We start from the raw sequence: 21,793 nt of genomic DNA on the forward strand, positions 1-21,793 counted from the left end.
AGGGCTTGGGATGCAGGCTCGTTCCCAGGACCCTGGGATCATGACCTGAGCCTAAGGCAGATGCTTAACCAACTGAATCACTCAGGCGCCCCTTTTTGGTTTTTTTGAAAATGTAGGATAAATCAAAAGGGCTGAAGTTTTCCTGGTGTGTAAATGATCATTCACCATTTGTAGTTTAGATGTTTAGAAAGTGGATCTTAGTACAAGTTCATTTTCTTTCTTTTTTTCCTTAATTACCTGGGAAAAACTTTCTAGGCTGAGTAACTGGAAGAATACTGTTGAAGCTCTAGGCCTCATTTTTCTCATCTGGAACAAATGAGTTCTAAGGTCCGGGTTCCTTATAGCTCAGACATGATTGAATTCTCTGAAATTAATAAAAAAAAGATTAATAGGGCAGCCCCGGTGGCTCAGTGGTTTAGTGCCTGCCTTCAGCCCAGGGTGTGGTCCTGGAGACCCAGGATTGAGTCCCATGTCAGGCTCCCTTCATGGAGCCTGCTTCTCCCTCTGCCTGTGTTTCTACTTTCTCTCTCTCTCTCTCTCTCTCTCTCTCTAATAAATAAAATCCTTTTAAAAAAAGATTAATAAACCTTTTTTTTTTAAGATTATTTGAGGGCAGCCTGGGTGGCTCAGTGGCTTAGTGCCGCCTTCAGCCCAGGGCCTGATCCTGGAGACCCGGGATTGAGTCCCATGTCGAGCTCCCTGCATGGAGCCTGCTTCTCCCTCTGCCTGTGTCTCTGCCTTTCCTATCTCTCTCTCTCTGATCTCTCATGAATAAATAATCTTTTTTTAATAATCTTTTAAAGAGGGATCCCTGGGTAGCTCAGCGGTTTCGTGCCTGCCTTTGGCCCAGGGCGCGATCCTGGAGAGCAGGGATCGAGTCCCGCGTCGGGCTCCTGGCATGGAGCCTGCTTCTCCCTCTGCCTGTCTGTCTCTCTCTCTCTGTCTATCATAAAATAAAAGTAAATCTTTAAAAAAAATAATAATAATCTTTTAAAGATTATTTGAGAGAGAGAGAGAATGAGTGGGGGGAGGGGTAAAGAGGGAGAGGGAAAGGCTGACTCCTCACTGAGCGAGGAGACAGCAGATGGGCCCTCTCAGCCTCCATAATCATGAACCACTACCTTCTTTTTTTTTTTTTAGATTTTATTTATGAGAGACAGAGAGATAGAGGCAAAGACACAGGCAGAGAAAGAAGCAGGCTCCATGCAGGGAGCCCAATGCGGGCGGAACTCGATCCCAGGACTCCAGGATCATGCCCTGAGCCGAAGGCAGATGCTTAACCACTGAGCCACCCAGGCGTCCCAAACCACTACCTTCTAACAAATCTCTTTCCAGACGTTCAAGCACACGCACATGTATCTCGGTTCCATTTCTCTGGAGAACCCTAATTCCAAGGTTATAGGCGACTGTTAGCTGGAGACAGGAAATGACTATAGATATTGAAAGGAAAATTGGAACTTCTGGTTAGAACATGCCAAAATATTACAGAAGTAAAGGCTTTGGAAATGTTGGAGAAATAGTGATGGATACAAAACACTAGAATTTGTCATTAAGAACTACATGTGGTCTCACATGTGCAAATGTTCATGTCAGTGTGTGTGACTCAAAATGTATTTGGTAACATGGGTAATTGTCAGAATTTATATATACAGCTACTGGCTACACAAAAGTAGGAAGGAAAAAATATAAGGCTTAAGAGAATTGCATCAAGTTATGTGATAGGGAGCTATAGGATGTATTTTGGAACAGCAGTTCCTAGCTGGATTCAAACCCTATAGGAGTGATTTTTAGTGAAGTGTAAAAACTAAGACCACGAAAGACCTGAGAGGCCCTCTAATCATCTTTCTTAGGGATCTAACTTGGGTGGAGGAGAAGGATGAGATACTGGTCATCTTCAGAGAACAATTCTAACCAGCCTTGTTGGGACGAGAGGTCTCAGCTCAGAGTAGCTGGAACTGAGTTCAGAGGCCCAAAGAGTAAGAGTCTGGGCAATGGAAATAAATTCCCTTTTGGTTAAAATGCTCCCTGAATGCTACCCTGGACATCAATTTACTTCAGCTGTAAATGTGCGAAGTCTTGGTTACAAACAAAACAAGCCTCGCAGGCCTTATTATATGGGACAATTCTGAAAAAACAAAGGGCTGCTTGGGAGTGGGAGGGTGGGGGTGGATTAGGATCAATACTAACCCATTTGTCACAATGAAGCTGGGCGTTTGGGGGCAGGCTGCACTCATGTCCTGGTACTCCATAAAGTGTGGTTATTATTAAGGTACTCTGATTGCAAGCAGTAAGAACTGACACTGGCTTGAGCAAAAGGATATTTATTAGCACCTCTAGAGGTTGGGACCCAGAAACAATGGAATGGCCCTAGCAGGTTGAAGTCAGGCTATTGCCAATGGAATGAATAAAGTACAGTCATCTTGGGGCAGCCTGGGTGGCTCAGAGGTTTAGCGCCGCCTTCAGCCCAGGGCCTGATCGTGGAGACCCGGGATCGAGCCCCACGACAGGCTCCCTGCATGGAGCCTGCTTCTTCCTCTGCCTGTGTCTCTGCCTCTCTCTCCCTCCCTGTGTCTCTCATGAATAAATAAAAAATTTTTTAAAAAAGTACAGTCGTCATCACTTTGTCATCACTTGCTCAGCATTCACATTCCAGGGTTCACATGCCCCCCACTCAGGGAGAGCAGAGCACCTGATTATAGGAATTCCACCAGACTAAGGCAAAAAAAAAGGAAAAAGAAAAAAAAGGGATGCTGACAGGAAAGGAGACATGGATTCAAGGAAACTAAAAAGCAACAAATGGGAAATTGGAAACGAAGAGCTAGCTGCAGTAATTGATCCCAGTGAGCAGAAACTTGGAGGTCATACATACTGTGTCCTTTCCCATAACAGTAACAGAGACTCTGAAACGAGACCCCGAGACTGTCAAGAAGCCCATCTATGATACGCCTTCTTGGCATGGGACAGAGTCAAAAGAGAGACGTGGTTTTGAGGATGGGGAGAATGGCAGAAGGCCCTGCCTGGGAACTCCCCCAATTTAGGGGTTTTGCTGTTTTAGCCAATAAGAATATGCAATACAGAACTCTAAAGTTGGAAGTCCCCCAATTTTGCCTCTGTGTCAGTCTATCCTAAAAATAGCTTCATCCATACATCCAGGTTTTTTTATGCTGAATGGTAGCCATTATTCTTTCTTCGCCTGAAAAGTTAGTTCATCAGCAAGATTTATTAATTTTACGTCCAGAACTCTTGAATCTAATTTCTTCCATCTTTACCATTAGCATCCTAGTTTGTTCTTTGACCAGAAGTACCTCAATAATCTCCTAATTTGTCTGCCTTGTCCCAAGATTGCCCTCCTAAATTCCATTTTCTACGTAGCAGCCAGTACATCTCTTAAAAACTCACATCAAAATGGTGAACCAGCATAGCCTGCTGGCTTCCTCCCCCAAAATCAACCCTAGAGAAACAATGGAAGCAAGAGAGAAGCACAGATCAGAGACGTCAACAAGAAACCCCTGGGGAGGTTGAAAGCTTTAGTTAGCTCTGAAAGTGTGTGTGTGTGTGTGTGTGTGTGTGTGTGTGTACGCGTTTGTGCATGTGCATGTTCATTGGTATTAGCAGCTATGGTCATGGGGGGAGGACTAAAGGGCAATAAGACAATGGGGCCTTGAAGTTATATTTTTTCCCCTTCCTACATTAAATGATAGCCCAGACTCACTGTGTCACCAAAATAACAACAGAATAGTGTAGAAGCCCTGTGGGAGTGAAGGATTGGTGAATATCACTTCTCCCTGCTCCTGCATCCAGCACTGGGCAATCTTATAAACTAGGGAGACTACCTCTTGCACTAGGGGTTTCTTTTCAAGAGTTTGTAGGTAAATCCCTGGCCAAAGAAGTGGCCTAATAGAGTGGCAGTGAAAGGAACCTTGTCTAAGGCTTTCCACCCTGGAGCTTGTTCCATCCTCTGTCTTTAAATTCACAGAGAGAGGGATGCCTGGGTGGCTCAGTGGTTGAGTGTCTGCCTTTGGTTCAGGGCATGATCCTGGGATCTGGGATCGAGTCCCACAGGCAGCCTGCTTCTCCCACTGCCTGTGTCTCTGCCTCTCTCTGTGTGTGTCTCATGAATAAATGAATAAAATCTTAAAAAAAAAAATGAGAGGCACTATGGCTTGTCCTTCAGCCCCTCCTCAACATGCACAAACGGAACAACTAGTACTTGAAGAACATAAAGTCATAAACCAAGATAACTAGACACCTAAGAAGAACAATTGCTATGAAAGAAAGACAATAAATTGAACAGCATATAATACTTAAAGCAGAATTATTGGATCAGATAGATTTAAAAATAATATATTCAAGGGCAGCCCGGGTGGCTCAGTGGTTTAGCGCTGCCTTCAGCCCAGGGCGTGATCCTGGAGACCCAGGATCAAGTCCCATGTCGGGCTTCCTGCATGGAGCCTGCTTCTCCCTCTGCCTGTGTCTCTGCTTCTCTCTCTCTCTCTGTCTCTCATGAATGAATAAATAAAACTAAATAAATAAAAAATAATATATTCAAGATGATAAAGATATTAATATGAGACAAGAACAAGAAATCATAAAGAACTAGGTGAAAAGGCACATCTGGGTGACTCAGTTGGTTAAACCTCCACCTTGGGCAAAGTCCAATGTTGGGCTCCACACACAGCAGGGAGTCTGCTTGTCCCCCGCGTCCCTTTGCCCCGGCTCATGCTCTCTCTCCCTCAAATGAATAAATAAAATCTTAAAAAAAAAAAAGAAAAGCAAATCACAATATGTTACACACCATATGACAATCATAGACATAGGATAGAGATTAGTGGTTGCCCAGGGGCTGAGGAAGGGTTGAGGATAGGACAAAATGGGTGTGACTAAAGGGCCACATAAGGGATCCTTGTGGGGATGGAAAGTGCTCTGTTTCTTGACAATGTCAATAGCCTGGTTGTGATCTTCTACCATAGCTTTGCAAGATATTGCTTTTGGAGGAAACTGGATAAAAGGTAAATGAAATCTCTCTGTATTATTTCATAACTACACAAAAATCTACAATTATCTCAAAGTAAAAAAGTTCAATTAAAAGACAAAACGAGAAAAAAAAAAAAAAGACAAAACGAGGGGCAGTCTGGGTGGTTCAGCAATTTAGTGCCTACCTTTGGCCCAGGGCATAATCCTGGAGACCCAGGATTGAATCCTATGTCGGGCTCCCTGCATGGAGCCTGCTTCTCCCTCTGCCTGTGTCTCTGCCTCTCTCTCTCTCACTCGGTGTCTCTCATGAATAAATAAATAAAATCTTTAAAAATTTTTAAAAAAATAAATAAAAAACAAAATGAAAAATCACATAAATATGTTGGAAGTAGAACTGATCAAACCCCAAAACAAAAACAAAAACAAACAAAAAAAAGAAAATACAAAACAGTAGAAATTAATGAAATGAACAAAAAGGCAATAGAAAGAATGAACAAAACAGAAGTTGGTACTTTGAAAAGACTAAGTCAGGGACACCTGGGTGGCTCAGTAGTTGAGTGTCTGCTTTTAGCTCAGGTTGTGATTTTGGGGTCCTGGGATCAAGTCCCTCATCAGGCTCCCCATGGGGAGCCTACTTCTCCCTCTGTCTATGTCTCTGCCTGTTTCTCTGTGTTTGTCATGAATAAATAAATAAAATATTAAAAAACAAGACTAAGTCATATACATTTGACAAGACAAAAGAGAAAATGTGCAAATACATAAAATGCACACTGAAGAAGGAAAAATGGATGTATATGCACAATGAAACATTTTTTATATTACCAAATTAAATGTTTTTCTTCTTCTTCTTCTTCTTTTTTTTTTTGTAAATGTTCTTCTTAATGGGAAACTTTAGACACATTTTCTTTAGGATTGGGAACTAAATAAGGATTCCTGCTACCATTGTCACAACTTGACATAGTACTGAATATTTTGGCCAAATGCTATTAGAAAAGAAAAAGAGTTATTAGGTCTTAAGATAGGAAGGGAAGGAAAAACTTATTCAAATAATCATCTACTTAGGGATACCTGGGTGGCTCAGGAGTTGAGCTTCTGTCAGACCCAAAGTCAGAGTGTGATCCCAGAGTTCCAGGATCAAGTCCCACATCGGGTTCCCTGGATGGAGCCTGCTTCTCCCTCTGGCTGTGTCTCTGCCTCTCTCTCTCTCTCTCTCTCTGTGCCTCTCATGGATAAATAAATAAAAATCTTTAAAAAAATCATCTACTTAAAAAAAAACAACAAATGAAAAAAATTAAAACTAAAATGAGGCATGGGGTGCCTGAGTGGCTCAGTCGGATATGCCTTCAGCTCAGGTCATGATCTCAGGGTCCTGGGATTGAGCCCCACATCGGGGCTTCTCTGCTTCTCCCTCTCTCTCTGTAATCTCTCTCGCTCTCACTCTCAAATAAATAAAAATCTTTTTTAAAAAGCACAACTAAAATGAGGCTTTAGCAAAGTTGCTGGACATAAATAGCACACTGGTCAATAGGATCTACCATTTTAAAAGGTAATCTTTGGAGCAGGGTACCTGATGATCTGCAGATCTATCTTTTGTTTCAACAGTGTTGGACAGAACAGACCTGGGCATGTCTCTCTTTCCAGCCTCTTACTACCCTCCAACCTACCTTCCAGTTGCAACTTTTGGAACCATCTTTTCATCTATTCTCTGCTTCCAGGACCAGCCAACACCATATTTTGAGTTGAGTTCCCTATTGCTGATTAACCATGAGCTCCCAGATTCATCAGAATTATTCCCCTGGGGTGAAGACGGCCATCAACCACCTTTTCAACATGTATCTGGGGGATCTTATACCTGCTTCTCTCTGGGCTTCTACTTCCAACTTGAGGATGTGGCTCTGGAGAGCAGGGGCCACTTTCATCAGTTGGCCCAAGAGAAGGGCAAGGGCTCCCAGCATCTTATGAAGATTCAAACCCAGGATGTGCAGAAGCTCTCCCAAGATGAGTGGGGCAGAACCCTGGAGACAGGGAAGTCACCATGGCCCTGGAGAAAAACCTGTTGCAGGCCCTTTTTGATCTGCATGCCCTGGATTCTGCATAAACCTCCATTGCTGACTTCCCAAAGAGTTACTTCCTGGAAGAGGAGATAAAATTCATCAAGAAGGTGGCTACCACCTGACTAACCTCTGCAGGCTGGCCCCCAGGCTTGGCTGGGTGAGACTCATTTTGCAAAGCTCACCCTCCTCATTAGGTTTATTTACTCTCAGGCTTCTCTTAACTAGGGAGCTCCTTGGACACAGGACCTTTGCTGATGGGAGGGAAGATTGATGAGTTTCCAACCAACTTGTATTGGTTGAAGAAATGGAGGGGTAAAGGAACTATAAGTTCTCAGGAGGTGGGAGGGCAAGTAGTGCAAGTGTGGATGAGGTACAGTCAGAGGCACAAGTGGGTGGTCAGGGCTGTGCAACTTCAGGGAGTAGAAGTTGGGCCTGGAGCTTTTCTATTTATGGTCAAAGTCTGGATCTGAGGCTTCATAAGAAGGTCTTGAGCAGAATGGACTTTGCAAATCCTACTTTGAAAAAAGAGAAGTACTGTTGAAAAGGTTCTGAACCTGAAGTTTGGGAGTTGGGACCATCATGACAGGGATCAGTGTAGTCAAACTACCCCAGGTTTGTTAGTTTTAAGAAAGGGTTGAGGGGCGCCTGGTGGCTCAGTCAGTTAAGTGTCTGACTCTTGATTTTGGCTCAGGTTATGATCTCACGGTTGTGGGACTCAGCCCTGCATCACAGGACTGAGCCTGCATCACACTTGGTGCTCATACAAAGTCTGCTTCAGATTCTCTCCTTTTCTCCCTCTTACTCACTCTCTCTCTCTCAAATAAATAAACAATCTTTTAAAAAGGAAAGAATTTAATGAATAAATACATACTTACAAGCTGTGCATTGTATTATTTATTTATTATTTAAAAAAATATTTTATTTACTTATTCATGAGACACACACACAGAGAGGCAGAGACATAGGCAGAGGGAGAGGCAGGCTCCACACAGGGAGCCCGATGCGGCACTCGATCCTGGGTCTCCAGGATCATGCCCTGGGCTGAAGGCAGATGCTCAACCGCTGAGCCATCCGGGGGTCTCACATTGTATTTTTTAAATTGACCAGATGTTTTAGCTTAGTTTCATCATTACTAATGATGGTATAGTAGTGGGACATTCCACTAGAATGTGTGATGTTTGGGAGTTGATTTCAAGCAATTGTATTCTAGATATTTTACAGAAAAAATGATTTAATATAGGGAATTGTAGGTGATCCCTGGGTGGTTCCATGGTTTGGTGCCTGCCTTTGGCTCAGGGGATGATCCTGGAGGCCCGGGATCGAGTTCCACGTAGGGCTCCCTGTATGGAGCCTGCTTTTCCCTCTGGCTGTGTCTCTGCCTCTCTCTCTCTCTCTCTGTGCCTCTCATGGATAAATAAATAAAATCTGGGCAGCCTGGGTGGCTCAGCGGCTTAGCACCTGCCTTCGGCCCGGGTGGTGATCCTGGAGACCTGGGATTGAGTCCCATGTCGGGCTCCCTGCATGGGGCCTGCTTCTCCCTCTGCTTGTGTCTCTGCCTCTTTCTCTGCATCTCTCTGTGTCTCTCATGGATAAATAAATAATATCTTTAAAAAAAATAAAATCTAAAAAAAATATATATATGGAATTGTAGGTTTTACAAAATTATTGGAAAGTTTGGAGGAGCAGGTTGTAGACTGAAGATCCAAGAATGACTTGTAGAAAACATGACTCCTGTTCAAGACCCCACCACCATAGCTCTGATTCAGAATTTAGGAGGACAGGGCCTAAGCTACCACATAACCATTGCTGCTTCTTAGATCCTGGAAGAGAAAGCCTGCTAGTTTTGCCACTGAAACTCTGTCACACCATGCACAAGGCTGGAGATAGACCACTGGCATCTCTAGAATCCTCCCTCCCCATGGAACCCTGCCAAAAGTAGCAGGAAAATAGCATCTGTTTCTCTTTTCCATTCAAATTTCTTGCAGGGCTTCTAATTTGTGGAAACTATTTTGTATGCAGGTTTCTAGTGTTTAGAGTTTGTAGCTTTCCAGACTCTGCAATACAGAAAAGAATAATCAGGGCCAACTCTAATCTGCAGGGTTCAGTGTGAAATGAAAATGCAGAGCCCTGTATTCAAAAGGCAGGGGAAAAAGAGGTGCCGTTAAAGGTAGTAAAATAAAAAGATTTTCCCTTTCTTCCAGGGTCTCCTTCTTGACTTATTATGGTGTTTTTATTTTCTATTTAATGTTGTTCTAAGTAAAGAAAAAATTAAAATGGTAATTTATTAGCTTTAAATTTATGTTTGTCTTTATGTTGTGCTGTGCCAGTTTTTGTTGTTTTAAAGATCTTGTTTATTTATTCAGGAGAGACAGAGACACAGGCAGAGGGAGAAGCAGGCTCCATGCAGGGAGCCCGATGTGGGACTCCATCCCAGGTCTCCAGGATCACATCCTGGACTGAAAGCAGACACTTAACTGCTGAGCCACCCAGGCATCCCATGCTATGCCAGTTTTAAGGCAAATATAAAAGTATTTAACTGCGTGTGCAATCTGAAATGATATGGTTCTACTGTGAAACTCATATGTGCATATATATTCAATTCTTACATGAATGGTAGAAATGCTGCAGAAAGTGACTTTTGATTAAATTAAATACAGGCTTAGGGGCAGTCCCGGTGGCGCAGCGGTTTTGCGCCGCCTGCAGCCCGGGGCATGATCCTGGAGACCATGGATGAGTCCCACGTCAGGCTCTCTGCATGGAGCCTGCTTCTCCCTCTGCCTGTGTCTCTGCTTCTCTCTCTGTGTGTGTCTCTATGAATAAATAAATAACATCTTAAAAAAAAAGATAAATACAGATTTATATTTTATTTAAATTCAGTTAATTAACATACAATGTATTATTGGTTGCAGAGGTAGAGGTCAGTGATTCATCCGTCTTATATAACACCCAGTGCTCATTACATCACATGTCCTCTTTAACGTTCATCACCCAGTTGCCCTGCCCCCTCACCCTCTCCTCTCCAGCAACCCTTAGCCTGTTTCCTATGATTTAAGAGTCTCTTATGGTTTGTCTCCCTCTCTGATTTTGTCTTGTTTTATTTTTCCCTCCCTTCCTCTGTTTTGTCTCTTAAATTCTATTTATGGGGGATCCCTGGGTGGCGCAGCGGTTTGGCGCCTGCCTTTGGCCCAGGGCGCGATCCTGGAGACCCGGGATCGAATCCCACATCAGGCTCCCGGTGCATGGAGCCTGCTTCTCCCTCCGCCTGTGTCTCTGCCTCTCTCTCTCTCTCTGTGACTATCATAAAAAAAAAAAAAAAAAAAAATTCTATTTATGAATGAGATCATATGCTAATTCTTTCTCTGATTGATTTAATTCACTTAACATAATATCCTCTAGTTCTATCCATGTCATTGCAAATGGTGAGATTTCATTTTTTAACGGCTGAGTAGTAGTCTATTATATATATATACATGTATATGTATATACATTTATATATATGTGTTCCCCGCATACATGTATATATGTATACATATATAGATACACACATGTATATATTATATATATATATATATATATATATATATATATATATACCACATCTTCTTTATGCATTCATCTGTCAGTGGACATCTGGGCTTTTTCCATAGTTTAGCTATTGTGGACATTGTTGCTATAAACATTGGGGTGGGGACACCTGAGTGGCTCAACAGTTGAGTGTTTGCCTTCGACTCAGGGCATGATCCTGGGGTCCCAGGATTGAGTCCCACATCAGGCTCCCTGCATGGAGCTTGCTTCTCCCTCTGCCTCTGTCTCTGCCTTTCTTTCTCTGCCCCTCTCATAATTAAATAAATAAAATCTTTAAAAAATAAAAAATTAATAATCATTGGGCTGCAGGTGCCCCTTTGGATCATTACATTTGTATCTTTGGGGTAAATACCCAGTAATGCAATTGCTGGGTTGTAGGGTAGCTCTATTTCCAACTTTTTGAGGAAACTCCATACTGTTTTTCAGAGTGGCTTCACCAGCTTGCATTCCCATCAACAGAGTAAGAGGGTTCCCCTTTCTTTGCATCCTCACCAATATCTGTCATTTCCTGTTTTGTTAATTTTATTCATTCTGACTGGTGTGAGATGGTATCTCATTGTGGTTTGGTATGTATTTCCCTGATGCTGAGTGATGCTGAATATTTTTTACGTGTCTGTTGGCCATTTGTATGTCTTCTTTAGAGAAATGTCTGTTCATGTCTTCTGCCCATTTATTGATTGGATTATTTGTTCTTTGGGTGAACTCAACTGTTTTTATTTCACTTCTTGATGTGTGCACATTCTAGCAGCAGTGTCTGCCTGCTATTTATTGATGATTAAGGAAGGACTGAAAGGAGAAGGGACTATGGGTTGCCTATTTTCTCCTTTCCTTCAATGTCATCATTTTTAGCAAGTGATTGCTATGAGGAAGTCACATACATAAGAATGTGATAAGATTGTGTTTCTTAGAATGCCATTGCCTTCTTTCTGTGATAGAAGCAAGCTCTGGTCTATTTATTTATTTATCTATTAATTAATTAATTAATTTTAAGATTTCATTTATTTATTCATGAAAGACACAGAGAGAGAGAGAGGCAGAGACACAGGCAGAGGGAGAAGCAGGCTCCATGCAGGGAGCCCGATGTGGGACTCGATTCCCGGACTCCAGGATGATGCCCCAGGCCGAAGGCAGGCGCTAAACCACTAAGCCACCCAGGGATTCCCTGCAAGCTTGGTTTATTTTTTAATTTATCTTTATTTTTATTTTTTATTTTTTGCAAGCTTGGTTTAAATGGAAAGCATGTCCTATAGGGAGAGTCAGCACCCTGGCTTATGCAGTTGTAGACATAACATGCTAATTTCACTGAACTCCCAGGTATCACGGGCTCACCAGAATTGCCTGCTCATGGAGTATTGCAAATGCTGTATGGGAATGAGGCAGTGAGGAATAACCGAAGTGCATATTGCTCATACAGCATCTGCTCCTGTGCACGCTCCTTTGTCCCATATGCCTTCACTTACAAAATACAATTTCTGAGATAAAATTATGAGGAATTTTAAAACAGCAACGCTGGAGCATAAAACTGAATCCATGGCCCTTCTCAATACAGAGCCCCATGTATAGGTGAAATACCAGGAAGCTGGCCCTGGCCATAACAGGAGGAGGTGGGAATGGGTGTTGAATGTCATTTACTCTTTAATTCTGGGAGACCCAGTAATACTTCCTGTGTCTTGCTGTTTACTGGCATCACTTTGGTCAATGTAGAGAAAATGCAGCCCTGTTGTTAGCTCATACTGTAATTTTGAGTGAACTAGAAAAAGATGCCCCTTTCTTAAGATACTTTACTGCCATCTGTTGGAAAATTGTCATAATAACTTTATAAATTAATGGAGACTACAATGAATGGTGTCTCTTGGGCAGTACTCCTCAATCTGTATAACATGAGTGGCAGCCCTTCCTGGGCCCCTGGGGACCAGAGGCACACATGCTGAGAACTTACAACCTAAGTTTGACAAACTTGGTGGGCAGGTGGCAGGGGTTGCAGTGGCAGGCCTACAGGTGGCCCAGGCATACCTCTGAATCCTAGCCTCAGAGGAGTTCTAACTGGAGGATGGGGAGGGAGGCAAAAAAGAGAGAGAGAGAGAGAGAGAGAATCGAAACCGGTTGTTCCTCTTTTTGCATTGCCTTGCCTCTTGGCAGCCTATGAAGATTGTCATGGTGGGGATTTTTGGCCACTTCCAACATCTGACAAAGCCTAGTGGATGGAAACAGTATTTTTATCTAGAGGAAGCATCTAAAGGCAAAAATAAAATACAAAATCCACCCCTTCCGTTCGCTTGTTTTTGGCTGGAATTCCATTAGCTCTTTGTGATAATCATATTTTGTGCAAATTAAAAAAATCTTGGTTGAGGGCAGCCCGGGTGGCTCAGTGGTTTAGCGCCGCCTTCAGCCCATGTGCATGATCCTGGAGACCCAGGATTGAGTCCCACATCAGGCTCCCTACATGGAGCCTGAGTCTCCCTCTGCCTGTGTCTGTTCCTCTCTCTCTCTCTCTCTCTCTCTCTCTCTCTCTTCTCTGTGTGTGTGTGTGTGTGTGTGTGTGTCTCCCATGAATAAAGAAATAAAATCTTAAAAAAAAATCTTGGTTGAGCATTGGGTGTTATGCCATATGTTGGCATATCGAACTCCAATAAAAAATATATATATACAAGTGCAGCCCCGGTGGCGCAGTGGTTTAGCGCTGCCTGCAGCCCAGGGCATGATCCTGGAGACCTGGGATTGAGTCCCGCTTCGGGCTCCCTGCATGGAGCCTGCTTCTCCCTCTGCCTGTGTCTCTGCCTCTCTCTCTCTCTCTCTGCATCACTATGGATAAATAAATAAAATCTTAAAAAAAAAATATATATATATATATACAAAAGAAAATCTTGGGGAGCCTGGGTGGCTCAGTCAGTTGGGCATCTGTCTTCAGCTCGAGTCATGATCCTGGGGTCCTGGGATTGAGCCCCAAGTCAGGCACCCTGCTCAGTGGGGAGTCTTCTCCCTCTCCTTCTGATCCTCTCCCCTTGCTCGTGCTCTTGCTTGCACTCTCTCAAATGAATAAATAAAAATTCTTTTTTAAAAAAGATTTATTTATTTATTCATGAGAGAGAGAGAGAGAGAGAGAAGCAGAGACATAGGGAGAGGGAGAAGCAAGCTCCTCGCAGGGAACCTAATGTGGGACTTGATCCCGGATCCTGGGATCACACTCTGAGCTGAAGGCAGATGCCAACTGCTGAGCCACCCAGGTGTCCCAATAAAAAATTAAAAAAAATCTTAACATCAGGGGCACCTGGGTGGCCCAGTCATTCGAGGGTCCAGAGGGTCCAGCTCTTGGTTTTGGCTCAGGTCATGATCTCATGGGTGGTGGGACTGAGCCTAGCAACCAGCTCCCACTCAGCAGGGATTCTGCTTGAAGATTCTCTCCCTCTACTCCTACCCTCACTTGCCCTCTCTCTCTCTCTCTCTCAAAAATAAATAAATCTTAAAAAAAAAATCTTAACATCAGATGAATGTAACGTTTATTTGTAAAAAATGGGAAAACTGACTACAAATGTAATTTGTTTCAGAGACATCTTTCTAATTAGAGGGTCCCTGGGGTGGGAAAACAATAAAAGGACTCTGAAAGATGCAGGTATTGGAAACCCTACTCATGGCCGGACCCTTCTTCACAGAAGCGGGTAAGCCAAAGACTTAAGAGAGCAAGGGGTCTTCCTGAGGTCATATCATCTGAGTAAATTGCAGAGTTAGGATTCTAGTTTGGGTTCCCTGACTCCCAAGCCAGGTGCCTTCTCAGTCCCCATGGATGAACATCTGCTTCTTTCTTCATCCTTCTTCTCTTCTTTTTCCTGAAATTTTGTGAACCTTTAGTCAGACCCAGAAAGAGCCCAAACCATTTTATTAACATTTACCAGAAGATTATTGGATATTGCCAATGCATTGCATTTAATAACAATGACTAATAATTCTTTTGTAAGCGCCACACTTACTAGTGACCCTGTTACATCTCTTCTTTGTCCACAGAATACATTAAACTGTACTCTTAAAAGTGGAGCATCTCCTTATGCATAAATAGACAAATTGTTCTCCAAATATGTTCTAGGACATAATGCTCTGAACTTTAGAAATTCAGTTTATTTTGATTATAGTTAATTCTTGATGTGCTGTTTGAATTCTGTCAATATCATTATTATAAATTTAATCATCTCAATAATTAAATATCATTAGTTTTCTCTATGTAATTCTGGTATGATTTTTCTGTCTGTCACATTAAAGGCAGATTGATATAACTTGGAAAATTGATAGAATGACTCTGTATGTTTTTGTTTACAGTCCACTGGAAAAAAATGATAAAATATTCAATTATCAATTTTATAGATGTTTTCCCATTTTTTATTAAGATATCATTTACCATAAAATTCACTCTTTTTAGTATATGGTTCTATGAGATATGACAAATACAAACAATTATTTAACCACCGCCACAATCAAAATACATTATTATTATTTTTAATATTTTACTTATATTTATTTATTCATGAGAGACACAGAGAGAGGCAGAGACCTAGGCAGAGGGAGAAGCAGCTCTCTGCAGTGAGCCCGATGCGGGATTCAATCCAGGGGGACCCTGGGATCATGACCTAAGCCAAAGGCAGATGCTCAACCACTGAGCCACCGAGGCGTCTCTCAAAATACATTATAATTCCATCACCCCAAAGAAATTTTTGAGCGTTCGGCCACGGACGAAGATAAATATATCTTCCTTTTGGGATCTTGTCCAAGGCCCTTTCACTTCCCTCACTAGACCATCTGGCCTTTCCCAGGAAGTTCTTGGCTCTCAAGTTGATGGGAATAGCGAGGCCACTATGTTCACAGTCTAAGGGAGAGGGTTGGCAGCAGCTCATATAAGGCCATCGGCCCAGACTCTCAAAAGATTCCTCAAACTAGAAGGATAGAGGGAAAGAGTGGACCACCAGTGAGTCATTCTTGAGTTTGTCAAGAGGCAAAGGTACCCCTCTGCTTATCTGGTCTTGCCACTCTGCCCTGTCTCAGCCTCCTCCAGTACACACAACACACGTGCACACAACACACAATTATTTACACATGCAGATGAACAAATATACATCTAATATACATAAATGTGTATATATATATATATATATACACACACACACATGATCAACCCTACACACAAATCCTCACTCACATATAAACTCAAACAGATATATACATAGATATGCAAATGCATGTGCTCATGAACTACTTCTGGGAAAATTGCATCACTTGTCGACGTTATCTGCAATTTGCTTCTCTTGTTGCTCAACTTCATATTTCCCCATGCCATGGGGCATCAGATGCTGCTTGTTGCTGACTCTTCTTTGAAGCTTCTTTGTTACTGTGGGTTATGGTAGCTGAAGGGTGATGTCTAATTTTCAGTCAATTCAGGGAGCTTGTGTCATGGAGAGCCATGAGGACCTGATGCTTGTTATGAATGAGGTATTGGGGGCTGGTGGGAGAATAGGGCATGGAAAGTGAAGGCTGTGTGACTTCTGTAGAGATGGATCACTGTGCAAAAAGAGCTGGCTGCTAGAGAGCTGTGGTTGTATCAGTCTATATCTAGCTGAATTTGTGTTTCCAGTTTTAAGCCCATACTATAAACCATCCATTTCTCTGTATCATCAGCAAGATTCATTTTATTTTGCACATGGTGAACTCTTCACTGAGCATTGGAGAATAAGGGTTTTAAGCACCTGTGGGTTCATCAGCTGATCTTTCTTGAATGCTGTGCTGTGAGCTGGAAGGGGGCAGGTTTTGCCTGGGTGGAGTAAAGTTGATTCCGGTCTTGCTGGAGGAAGTGCCTCTGCTAGTATAGGCGTAGACTATTTCTGGAAGGATATGCAAGGCATTGCTAACATTGATTGCTTTGGGGGAAGGAAACTGAGTAGTAGACATCAAAGCCCTGTGTGATGAGATGAAGAGAGCTGTAGGAGTTCTCAGTGGAGGACCCTTAGAAGAGATGAGGCATGAGCTCAGTCCTGAATGGGGTCAACAGGTGAAGGAGGAAAATTAATCTGGTATTAGCTTGAAATCCAGCCTTGGCCCTATCCTCACTTCAGAGGCCCTATATGAAGCCAAGTAAGAATATACAGATGAGTTTAGGGGGAGGGTTGTCCCAGCCTCCTTGTCTACATAGTATGTCAGGCCAAGTGAGGGTCCTCATCTGCCCAACACAGTGTCCCACCATTTGCTTTTCCCTTTGGGCATAGGGCAGACCCAGCTTGGAAGGGGAAGGCGGGGATCCTCCTGCTTTCTGAGTTTTTTAGTAGACAAAGGCTATTGGCCCAGGGAGTTTTTGACCTACATAGCTCTTCCTTTTGGAATTACAAGACTTAGTTGGGGCAGCAAGCCCTCATTCTAAGGCCTGAACTGCTAGAGCTGTTATCAGGCTCAGGTAGGGTCAGGGAAGAGGTTTTGTATATGTTTACTGACGCAAACCAGAGAAAACGAGGTGGGAAAGGAGGTGCAGAGCAAGAGCCATACATATGTGATTCACTTTGGGCTTTCCAAATTCTGAGGTGGGGATGGGTAATGGACACTTTGGTCCAAGAGGGTGGCTGCTTGGAAGACAGTAAGCAGTAAGGCTTGGCCGGAGATATAGATGGTGTGAAAGGAAGAATAATAGGATGGATAGGTTGAGCCCGGATCATAGAGAATCTTGGCAGTCCCAGAGTTGGTATCCTACTAAGGGTTTAGCATGACCAGAGCTGGATGGCTGGCAGATTAATCTTGTGTGAGTAGGGGAGACTGGAGAAAGAAGATGACATTTAAAAAGTCTGAATATTATCTATTTTTGAAGAGATAATACGTCATTATGGTTCAAAACTCAAAAAATACAAAAGAACATATACAGTGAAACATTTCCCTTCTATTTCTTATCCTAGCCATTCAGTTTCCTTCCCTAGAAGCAATCAATTTTAACAATGTCTTATTTTCCCAAAAATAGTATATGTGTATACAAGAAAGTACATAGTTCTTTTATTTTCTCTTTTTTTTTACATAGATAATAGCATATTGCATACCCTTGTTTTTCTTATATGTTATCATCTCATTTAACTCATACAGCAAACGTAGTGAGACAGGTAATATTATCTCTCTCTTACTGATGAGGTAATGGAGGCATAGAGAAGTGAAGTAATTTACCCAAAACTATAGATTCTGTAAATGGTAAAGTTGAGATTTGAACCCAGGGAATCTGATCTCAGAGATCCATATAAGGGTCTCTGAGGAATATGTTATAACATCAATATAGTTTTTAAAGATTTTATTTATTTATTCATGAGAGACACAGAGAGAAGGCAGAGACATAGGCAGAGGGAGAAGCAGACTCCTTGCAGGAGCCGGATGTGGGACTCAATCCTGGAACTCCAGGATCACACCCTGAACCAAAGGCAGATGCTCAACCACTGAGCCACCCAGGCATCCCCCAATATTTATTGTACTAAAAGTCCCAATGGTAAAATTTATAAATTTATAAATCGAGAAATTGGTTCATTTCACATTAACTAAGAATGCTATGTTGACATACATTTCTGTAAGGTAATTTTCAGTGATTTATCGAGTTCTCAGTTCCATTAAGAGCTGTCTTTTATCTACCTAGAGGCAGCCAGTTGCCTACTGCGTCCAAGATATTTCCTGTCCACAACAGAATCACCATGGTTCTTCAGAGGCTTTTCAGGTTCTCCTCTGTCATCAGGTCTGCAAGTCTCAGCCCATTTGAGGAGGACCATTGGTATTACAGCAGTGGCATTTATTTTTTTTATTTTTTATTTATTTATTTTAAAGATTTTTATTTATTCATATGAGAGAGAGAGAGAGAGAGGGAGAATCAGGCTCCATGCATGGAGCCTGATGTGGGACTCCATCCCCGGTCCCCAGGATCACGCCCTGGGCTGAAGGTGGCGATAAACCGCTGGGCCACCCGGCTGCCAGCAGTGGCATTTAATAAGGAACTTGATCCTGTACAGAAACTCTTCATGGACAAGATTAGAGAATACAGAACTTAGAGACAGGCATCTGGAGGACCTGTTGATACTGACCCAGAGTACCAGCAAGAGTGGAGAGGGAGGTTTTTAAGCTTAAGCAAATGTACGGTAAAGCAGATGTGAGGGACGCCTGGGTGGCAGAGCGTGAACCTGGAGTTCTGGGATCGAGTCCCACATGGACTCCCTGCAGGGAGCCTGCTTCTCCCTCTGCCTATATCTCTGCGTCTCTCTTTCTGTGTCATAAATAAATAAATAAATAAATAAATAAATAAATAAATAAAATCTTAAAAAAAAAGGCAGTTGTGAATATGTACCCTAACTTCAAATTGGAAGCCATCGAAAAACCCCAGTCCTGAAGAAATAAGGTAAAATATATTTGCCAATTTGTCCTAGATTAGTTGTACAACTGATCAGAAGTATCAGAATAAACATATATTTCTCAGCTGTGAAAAAAGAAAAAGCTGCCTTTCAATACGTGAGTTCATTTTTTCTACATTAAAAAAAATTGCTTCTGGGTACCTGGGTGGCTCAGTTTGTTAAGTGTCTGCCTTTAGCTCAGGTCCTGATCCTGGGGTCCTGGGATGGAGTCCCATACTGCAGAGCAGGGAGCCTACTTCTCCCTCTCTCTCTCTGCCACTCTCCCTGCTTATGCTCTCTGTCAGATAAATAAATAAAATCTTATTTAAAATTGCTTCTGATTTGTATCCTTAGCTCAGATCTACCCTTTCATTTTTTGTTTTTTTAAAGATTTTATTTATTTATTCATGAGAGAGAGAGAGAGAGAGAGAGAGAGGTAGAGACACAGGCAGAGGGAGAAGCAGGCTCCATGCAGGGAGCTCGACGTGGGACTCGATCCCAGGTCTCCAGGATCAGGCCCTGGGCCAAAGGCAGGCACTAAACCGCTGAGCCACCCAGGGATCCCCTACCCTTTCGTTTTTAAAAGCTAGTGTGCAGAGGCACCTAAGTGTCTCAGTTTGTTAAGTGTCTGACTCTTATTTTTGGCTCAGGTCATGATCTCAGGGTTGTGAGATCAAGACTTGCAATGTGCCGAGCCAGAGGCTCTGAACTGAGTGGGGCTGTGTGCTGGGCTTGGAACCTGCTTAAGATTCTTTCTCTTCCTCTTCTTCTGCTCTTCCCTCTTTCTCTCTAATTAAAGGAAAAAGAAGAAGTAGAATAAGAAAGGAAAAAGCTAGTGTCCAGAAAGTTCAGAACAACTAAAGAATGATGAGTTACCTTGAAATTCCATTATTTTTCTGTGGATTTTTTCTCAATTTAAAAATTTGTGGTAAAATAAACGTGCATAACATAAAATTTACCATATTAATCATGTTTAAGCATACAGTTCAGTGGTAGTAAGTACATCCATAATGCTGAACAACTATCACCATCCATCTCTAGAACTCTTTATCTTGCAAATTGTATACTCTATATCCCACTAAATAAAGAGGCCTCATTCTTCTCTCCTCACCAACCCCTGGAAACCACCATTCTACTTTTAGTCTCTAGGATTTTGACTAGTCTAGGTAACTCATGTAAGTGGAATCGTATTGTACTTGTCTTTCTGTGACTGGCTTATTTCATTTAGTGTAATTATTTGTCCTAAATTAAATGTAATTAAATGTCTTCAAGGTTCATCCATATTGTAGCATATGTCTGATTTTCCTTCCTTTTAAAGGCTGAATAATATTTGACTGCGTCTGTGTGTGTGTGTATGGGTATACACTGCATTTTGCTTATTCAGTCATTCATGGATGGACACTCGGGTTGCTTCCACATTTTATTTATTTATTTTTTCAAAAAAGATTTATTTATTTATTTATTTATTTATTTATTTATTTATGATAGACATGGGGTGGGGGGAGGCAGAGACACAGGAGGAGGGAGAAGCAGGCTCCATGCCGGGAGCCCGATGTGGGACTCGAACCCTGGACTCCAGGATCGCGCCCCGGGCCAAAGGCAGGCGCTAAACTGCTGAGCCACCCAGGGATCCCCATGCTTCCACCTTTTAGCTATTAACACACACTGTTTCATACGTTGCTTTTTCCATTAACAATATATCTTGGATATTTTTTCATGCAGTTCACAATGAGTCTTCTTTTTGTTTTTCCTTCTTTCTCTTGCTTGTTTTGTTTTACAAATGCATAATATTTCAAGTTTTGCACAGACTGTAGTTTATTTGACTTGTCCCCTATAGCTGGATATTTGGATTGTTACCACTTAGTTTTTCTGTTTGGTCTTGCTGTTATATACTACAATGCACACACACACATATATATATACTTTTCCAGTTAGTTTTGATCCAAGATACACCAACGATTTCATTCCATCTTTCAAGGCAGGGTTTGACTCTGTTTTTGGGCTGATCATATCCTCCCTCCTCTTTACTTTTTTTTTAAAATTTTTATTTAAAATTATATAAAAAATTTAAACTTTTTATTTAAAGGTTTTATTTATTTATTCATCAGAGACAGAGAGAGGCAGAGACACAGGCAGAGGGAGAAGCAGGCTCCACTCCATGCAGGGAGCCCGATATGGGACTCGATCCCGGGTCTCCAGGATCACATCCTGGGCTGAAGGTGGCACTAAACCCCTGAGCCACCCAGCTGCCCCTCTCCTCTTTGGTGTTGCTTTTTTAGGGTACAGACTTGCAAGGTATAGCTATCCCTGCTCTTCCTATTTCCTCCAGGGCAGAGGCAACACTCATGGGAGTAATAAAAGGGCAAATAATCCGGTGTCCCTTCAAACTGGTATTTTAGGAATCCCTGGGTGGTGCAGTGGTTTAGCGCCTGTCTTTGGCCCAGGGCATGATCCTGGAGACCCGGGATTGAATCCCACGTTGGGCTCCTGGTGCATGGAGCCTGCTTCTCCCTCTGCCTGTGTCTCTGCCTCTCTCTCTCTCTCTCTGTGACTGTCATAAATAAATAAAAATTAAAAAAAAAAGAAAGAATGCCCACTGATTTGCACAGATGTCTGTGTCAGGCTATTTATCTAGATTTTCCATAAGCTACTCATCTGCCTTTGGTCATCCTACTAAGCCAATGAAAAAATAAAAATGAGTTATAAAAAAAAAACTGGTATTTTAAAATTACTTAGTTTTTTTTTTAAATTTTTTTAAAAAAATTGCTTGTTGAGGGCATCTTGGGTGGCTCAGTGGTTTAGCGC

Source organism: Vulpes lagopus, chromosome 15, assembly GCF_018345385.1.
Source record: "Vulpes lagopus strain Blue_001 chromosome 15, ASM1834538v1, whole genome shotgun sequence".
Lineage (NCBI taxonomy): Eukaryota > Metazoa > Chordata > Mammalia > Carnivora > Canidae > Vulpes > Vulpes lagopus.